Source organism: Bombus vosnesenskii, unplaced genomic scaffold, assembly GCF_011952255.1.
Source record: "Bombus vosnesenskii isolate JDL3184/JDL3185 unplaced genomic scaffold, Bvos_JDL3184-5_v1.1 scf7180000014535, whole genome shotgun sequence".
NCBI lineage: Eukaryota > Metazoa > Arthropoda > Insecta > Hymenoptera > Apidae > Bombus > Bombus vosnesenskii.
Window position 1 is genome coordinate 1,368,264 of NW_022883506.1, and position 7,930 is coordinate 1,376,193.

Sequence of the window (7,930 nt, forward strand, 5' to 3'; positions counted from 1 at the left end):
AGCAGCCAATACGGAGTATAATGCGCATCGAACTGCCTCTGTATCCCGAATAGCAGCGGAGATTCCTTGAATTGAATATTTAGCCTGGAGCATTACAAATTCTAATTGCATTGGATTAGACAGGGAAAAGAGATGACATAGTGCAAACCGACTGAAGTGCACTGTATAAAGCAGCCAATGTGGAGTACAACGCGCATCGAGCTGCCTATGTATCCTGAGTAGCAGCGGAGATTCGTAGAATTCAATATTTAGCCTTGAGCATTAAAAATTCTAACTGCATCGGATTTGACAGGGAAAAGAGATGACATAGTGCAAACCGACTGATGTGCGCTGTGTAAAGCAGCAAATGTGGAGTACAACGCGTATCGAATTGTCGAAATTTGTCCAATAGCAGCAGAGATTCGTAGAATTGAATATTTAGCCTTGAGCATTAAAAATTATAATTGCATCGGATTTGACAGGAAAAGAGTGGACATAGCGCAAACCAGATGATGTGCGTTGTATTTGGCATCAAACGTGGAGTATAACGCGCATCGAATTGTCTACATATCCTCAACAGAAGCGGAGATTCGTTCAATTACATATTTAATCTTCAATATTGATAGCTGTGGTTGCATTGGATTTTACTTATACTATATAACGTAATACGTTATTTCCATATTACGTAATACTATATAACGTAGTACGTTATAACGCTATACTTTATAACGTAATGCGTTATAGCGTTATACTATATGTCGGGTTTACATTAGAATTAGGGTTAGGGGCGTGAAGCGAATCTTCGTTTGGATTACACGTCGTCGTTATGCAATAGAGAAGACATTGACTAGTGCAAATACGATTATTATAGAACCGGACAAGTAACCGTGGTAGTTAGGTACTCGAGAAACTAATGACAATGATCCTAAGTTCAATAACGAATCCGCGGTCGACGGGATGATAGATGAACGTACTCACGAAATCTAAGTCGGATGCGTAATATTCACTGGTTGTAAAGGGTTACTCCTTTCATCACTGAGATCGCGAGCGAGAATGCCTTTCTCGTCCCGATGATGCCACAGAGGAAAACTATAATGGGGTGTGTCTAAGGACACGAGATCATCGGATTCGTCGAGAAAAGCCTTCGTTCAGAAAGTAAGGCAAATTGGCGTTGCTGCTAATTGGTCAATCTCCATATCGGTGGTTAGAAAAAGATGCTAGCCGCCCTCGAGGGAAAGTTGCTAGTGGGAGACGCCGCTCGTCGAAAAATAGGTCTCCCCTATTTTCCCGTAGTTGGGACAATGACTGTTTGTTTGAAGGACTTTAGTTAATTAAATCTTAAGATTTATAACGGGTCCTCAGGCTAGCCGAACATGTACTGCGGTGACGCATCGACATCTGGTAATCATCTTACTCGAAGAATAGGGTCTGCGTGTAGCGAGCCACGTGACAGAAACCGTTGGAATGTTTACTGTCGCGTGTCGCCACGAATATTTCTTTTAAGGAGAGCTATAGAATTACTCCATACCTTTGTTAGACAAAGCGTTCATCCCGTGACCGCGGCTACGTTCGGCGACTGATTGTCGCCTCGAGCCCAAGCTCATTATCACAACTCTCGAACAATTACAATCGGATTGAATAACTACAATTGTTCAATTACAGACTCCGGTGTTCTTTCATCTCCGACATATATAACGTAATACTATATTACTGAATGTACTCTATTACGTGAAGGCTGCCAACTTAATACGCGTCGCTACGTTCCACAGTCCGTTTACTTTCTTGACCAGCGAGTTCTTCAGAACTCTCTGGTTGCGATTCCTACTGACGACTGATTACGGGCAACTGCTGTGTTGATCCACTTGCCTCCCTTTCTATTCTTACCATATCCCCACTCTGCCTGTCTTAATATCCGTCCGCGATCATGGTAACGTTCGCCTTCTGCTCAGTATGTGAAGGAACGGCAAAACGTAATATGATATAACGTAATTCAATTTAACGGAATACGTTATAATGTAATGTATTATAACGTAATACTATATCTCGTAATCGTAATGGCAGTCGTCTACCCCGTTCAAGAACTCCTCGAACGCTGTCCATTCGCTGTTGGGCGACACATACACGGCCACTACCACCATTCCTGACCATTCGACCGCTGCGTATCCGTTGCCGCGCTCCAGAGAATCCCTGTGGGCGGACGATGCCGGCGCTGATGTCCAGGTGACAGCCGTCTGTATCTCCGGCGCAGTCCGGAGCGTCCAGGACTCTGTATGGCTCGGCCACCACCGCTAGGGCAACCGTGCTCTCCAGAATGGTTTGGAAAAGCAGGTCTTGACTGTCCCAGATTGTTCTGGAGGGTGCGTACCCTTAATCTTAATCGCCTAAGTTCATGGCTTCAATCGCCGCTTCCTCCGCTCCAACCTCCTTGCTCGCGGCTTTAGGAGTCAGGGATTTCCTGCGGCCATTCTTCCTTGTTACCGTTTTCTACCGCGGACCCATCGGTCGACGGTATGGTTCTGTACAAAGAGAAACTTAGAAACGAATTAATCGTCCTGCGTAATGTCTATCGTGATTGTGATGTATGTGAAACTTTCCAAAGTGTCTAATTAGTCGTCATTTGAAGTTGATTTTGAGTTGATAGGGCGAGCCTATAATTCAATGTTTCCCCTTGACAAAAAAAATTGTATTTTGATGTTACTAGCGGGTCCAGCCGTTGATACATGTTAATCGACGTTACGATCGAACCGGCCGCGGGCCATCGTCCGATAGATCTGTCGCGGCACTCGACAACAAATACCGCCACTAACTAATACCGGACAACGGTAGCGCAGTGGTTAGCGCCTTAGGTTACGAACGTTCGGGACTCGGATTCGAATCCCGGCGCCCGTAGTCCCATTTTTCTTCCACGCATCTAAATTAGAAAAATATAGCAGTACCCCAGCAGCGACATCTACAGCCAGCAGCTACAATTATTACAGACAACATAGACGCCTCAGATCGAATTAAGATCTATTTGCAGATGCTTCGATGAGAAATTATCCAAATGTTTTTCAATAGCTTTTCTACCCTTCCAACATCATTTTTGCCGATTAAAAGTATAAAATCGTACACGAACGTACCATTTCTCCCTTCTTATTAAAATATTATACTATTGCATCATTAAAATATTGAAACGTTAAAATATAAAATTTCTTTCATCGAGGCATTAAGGTACAACCTGTTATCGTTCTTTTGTTAAGATCTCTTCGATAGAAAAAATGAAGCTTCTACATCTTTTATTTCATCGACAAAACGTTGTTTTAGTTGAATTGTTGAGGTTCTTTTGATCAAAATGATACCGAACATGAAAATAACCCCGAAAAGTTCGATTAGACGCATAGTTCGATTAGCTGCGTTGGAGATGGACTTCCTTCGGACATGACATTCTGAGATTGAATATGCGAGGCTTCTTTTCGCTCTAACATATACAACTTCCATCGTTTGCGAATTAGTCCAAGCTGATGCAGGCACCGCTACGAGGGTGTAATTAATTTCCAATTTCAATATCGTGTTATATCTCAGTTGCTTTCTGTGTTCCTTATTGTTACGTTCGATGTATATAGAACGTATAATCCCAAATCAGGTACTTGCCGTCAATTTGTAAACAGTGATTGTTAACAAATTTTAAAATATGATGTAGAAGAAAATGTTCATCACGTTAAAAATGAAAATTGCCGGACAAAATAGAAGAAAGGCCTCGATGTAACAATATAGATAATTGCATTGTAATGACAATTCTGCCCGAGCAGTCGAGGTAAACAGGCGCGAATAAATGTGCTCCAGTGTTAGTGCGATAAATAGTGAATTTAGGAGGTTAAAATGTTAACGAACACTGTCACATGGTAAAAGTTTCAAAATGCAACAACCAATACCGCCGCCAAACAAAAAAGGGTGACATATGTTTCATAAATGAAGCTACAAATACGTTAAGCAGAAAACAACCAATTAACAAAGAACAGGAAAGCCTATAAAAGAAATGGAAACGTTGCAAAAGCAGGAAGAAAACAGCTACAATAACGAACTATCCTATCAAGATGAAAACTGGAAGGTAGCAACAGCTCACAAAAGGCGTAAAATAATCCTAAATACAAGCGCTATAAAAATTACAGAAATGCACCAGTGGCTACAGGACATCCCACTCCGAAATTCTTTCAGCTCACTGATAAAAGACGGAGATACGAGTTCAGAGGAAGAAATGACAACGCATATCGTTAAACCACCACCGATCTACATTCATGCTCAAATAACAGATACCCTTATTGAACTATTAAACAACACTGTCGGAAGAGAAAACTACAGTATAAAGGAATTAAAACTGGAACAAGTCAAAGTGCAAACAAATACTCCAAAAATCTTTCGAAAAGTGGCGCAAGTATTAAACATACCATACATCATACATACCAACTCAAAACAGAAAAGAACCACAAAGTAGTAATTAGAGACCTATACCCAAGAACAAACACCAAAAATATATGCAAGGAACTAACAAAAATCGGGCACCAAGTAAGAACAATGAATAATATAACCAGATACGATACAAGACAGTCATTGTCACTGTTTCCAATAGAACTCACGTGGCGTGGAGTCTGCTTTGTGTAGAGAGTCGCCGGACGTAACAAGCAGATATATTTACGAAGGCGTTACCGAAACCAAGATTTCAATATTTACGACAAAAATTAGGTCTGAAAAATAACAATGATGTTAAAAAGTAATCGTTTGTAAAGATTTCGAGTGTTAGGGAGGGTGTTGAAGTAATACTCACTTCTAGGAAAACTACATCTTCTCTATCGTTTAGTTCTCTTAGTCCCCGATGCTATTGAGTATTGTTTAGCTCTAAATCAATTTGAAGGGCCTCTCAGTCTCATAGCCTTTTTTAGGAATATGCCATGCACAGATGGTGCAGCAGGGTATATATAGACGGGCCAGTTTTCGTAATTATATAAATACCCATAGACTCATGGCTTCGAAGCTCTGTTGTAATGTAACGCTGCCACAGTGTGGTTCTGGATTAGTATACACTGTACTTATACTTATGCTTATATTTATACTTATACTTACAGTTACACTTATACTTAAATATATTTCTGTTACACATTCAGCACGTGTTCCTCGAAGAGATAACTTCAACAAAGGTGGTTGGAAAATTCTTCAGCTTGCTCTTCGTTGCTTCTGGCTCATGTGTTGTCCGTTAATCTGATTGCTGGGATTAGTTTAATTGGCTCCTTTATTTTGTTCGTAGCTTTCCATAGGAAATAGTTGGAATTCTCGTACGCAGAAAGTGAATCTATGAATTTTGAGAATTCGTTATTATTATGATCTTTTATTTTACTTTCTATTTCCTTTGCAAGTTTGTTTAGATGTTTTTTTGCTTTCACCTGCTCTATGTTTTTGTCATTTTGCTTTCGCTTACCTTTTTTCCTCTGATTTTGTCAAGAAAGTCTTGCGGAATTATTTTTGTTTGCCTGTTATTTGGTTCATAAATAGTACTTGCCAATGCTACTTCTATAATCTCTGTCAATGTACTGCCTGTTCGCAGTGGTGCATATACTGCTACGTCTGGAAGTAATTGCCGTTAGTTAGTATTGTAACGGTGGTTGCTTGAGTGTATTAATGATGGATTTGGCTATGTTGGTGTTAAGGGTGGCGATTGGTTAGTTACTTGTGCATAACTTCGGCTACCAAAGGTGTTGGTGTTTCCATGATTAGAGTTCTATACATATTGTATTGTTTGCTGTTGGATCTGATTCCGTAATATCTACTCGCTGTATGTTCTGCTTCGAAGCGTGTAGCAGGATGGTGTGAGGAAAAAGCAACACCATGTTAATGATCATGGAGATCAACTTTTATCTTAGATATATGATTATTATGATTATATTATTCTTATTTTATATCTAACTAATGTCTAATAAATGTTATATAAAATAAATATTTTTTCATTATTAAAATCCTTTGTAAACTCTATAATTATATTATAATTTAGCTTCCTCAATAAAGAATTTAATAACATTGAAAATTTTTAATCATGGGTAATATTTTAAATATGACACTATTTACGTATGTTATAGGTAATGTTAATAGTTACACAATTTTTTAATAAATTAAGAAAAAACTAAAAACAAACTTACTTTCCAATATATGCGTCAAATATAAAAGCATTAAAGATATGTGTACATATTTAATTTGAAAATTGTGGTCTTGTTAAACTTGTTTGTTAGTAATAATAATGCATGTTTAATAATGGTTCATAATTAATATTCATTTAAACAATGCTTTCTGTAATAAATGGAGTACTGTAGATATATCTGCTTGAAATAAATGGTGAGAAATTATAATAAATACATAATATAGTATTAGTTATTAAATAAGCTAACTGCTTTAGTTTATATTCTTTACCTTTAGTGCTTTCACCGAAGAATGGCGCCAAACACAAAATCCTAGCTACTCGATCGCAGTGTTCAATGGTGGCCGATTGGTAAAGTACATCTTGCGACATTAAGAACCTTATCTCCTTTACAGCAGTTAACAGACCTGTGTGTACAACTATGGCCTAGGGAAATTAACAGCGTAAAGTCATTAGTGTCTAATTTTATTAATGAAAACTTAAATACATTTTTTATGCTTATTATATATTTTTTTTAAATACTGTATGACTGGAATAATGTAATGCAAATACTTTGTTAAACATAATATATTAAAAATTGGATTTATATTCAATTACATTCTATTTTCTACCAAGAGTTACGCAATTAATTCGCAATTACTCTCTTCGTTTGGGATCGTTTGGATGATAATACATTTTCTTACCACTCTTTGACTTGTTTCTGCATCCCTTGGCTGAGTAATCAGGCATTTGAACTAACGTTCCAAACTTAAATGTTAATTCTGTATGTTCTCTATGATGACTGCAAAAATTTGTAATAAACACGAAGTATAAATCACCTTAAAGTAAAAACGGATAACACCATACAGATTTAATTACTAAGATGTGTGTAGCTCAAAATTTGATGTTAATTTAAAATTGTAATATAATTTATCGTTAAATTTTGCAAAAAAGTTGTATTTCCTTTTGAGGTTATCTTTAGCAATCTTATAAAAGGTTATTCAACTATTATTTATATCTATTAATAAGAGCGACTTTTAATAATATCTTACTTTTTCTTATTATTCTTTATTTCCGTCGTTATATACACTCCAATACACGGTAAATATTATTACACTTTGTTTACAGACAACTTTGTAAACGTATACTTCATACATTTATATTTATACCAATCTATACATAACTGCTGCAGGAAGCCCTTTTATAAATGGCGGAACCAATCAGCGTTGAACGAATAGATTTGCCACACTGTCCCTGGACCAACTACACATCGCAGGGCTTAACTCTTCAGTTAGGTCTGTAACTGATTCCGAATTTGAAAAATCACCGTACGTGTAATCGATCCAATGATCGAATTAAACTGTCAAAATTTCCAATTAGTTGTGGAATAACAATAATTTTTTGGCCGTTATCTTTTCTGATTGAAGAAAACAGTTACAAAACGAAGTGTATTCATTGAAACTTTTATTGCATGCAATTTTGCATAAATAGAAAAGTTTTATTTTTTTAGGAGTAGAGTTTTAATTAAACAAAAATATTTATTTTGCTTTGATAAAATTAAAATTGAGTGTTATTAATGTCTTAAGACGAATATTAATGAAAGTAATCTGGGAAATACAATATATTACTGTAATATCGTGGAAATAAGGATGGAATTTTTTTTCCCATTACTTACAATTTATTAATATTAAATTGAATATACAAATATAAATTGGACAGAAAACGATGTTTATTTAACGGAAACTAAATGCAATACTCGTATCTATATCAAATAACTTTACAGTTATTTGACCACCCTCGTCACAACGAATC

The 7,930-nt window shown here is 36.9% G+C and overlaps 1 long non-coding RNA gene across 1 annotated transcript; it reads right to left on the reverse strand.

Annotated features, from left to right (window-relative positions):
* Positions 1 to 1,661: 1,661 nt before the first annotated feature.
* Positions 1,662 to 7,598, reverse strand: LOC117240041. Its single transcript, XR_004494625.1, has 8 exons — positions 7,171 to 7,598; positions 6,823 to 6,957; positions 6,412 to 6,565; positions 5,429 to 5,574; positions 5,077 to 5,302; positions 4,781 to 5,005; positions 4,593 to 4,700; positions 1,662 to 2,495 (listed from the first exon to the last, which is right to left on the reverse strand). It is a non-coding gene; the product is annotated as an uncharacterized LOC117240041 (long non-coding RNA).
* Positions 7,599 to 7,930: the final 332 nt, after the last annotated feature.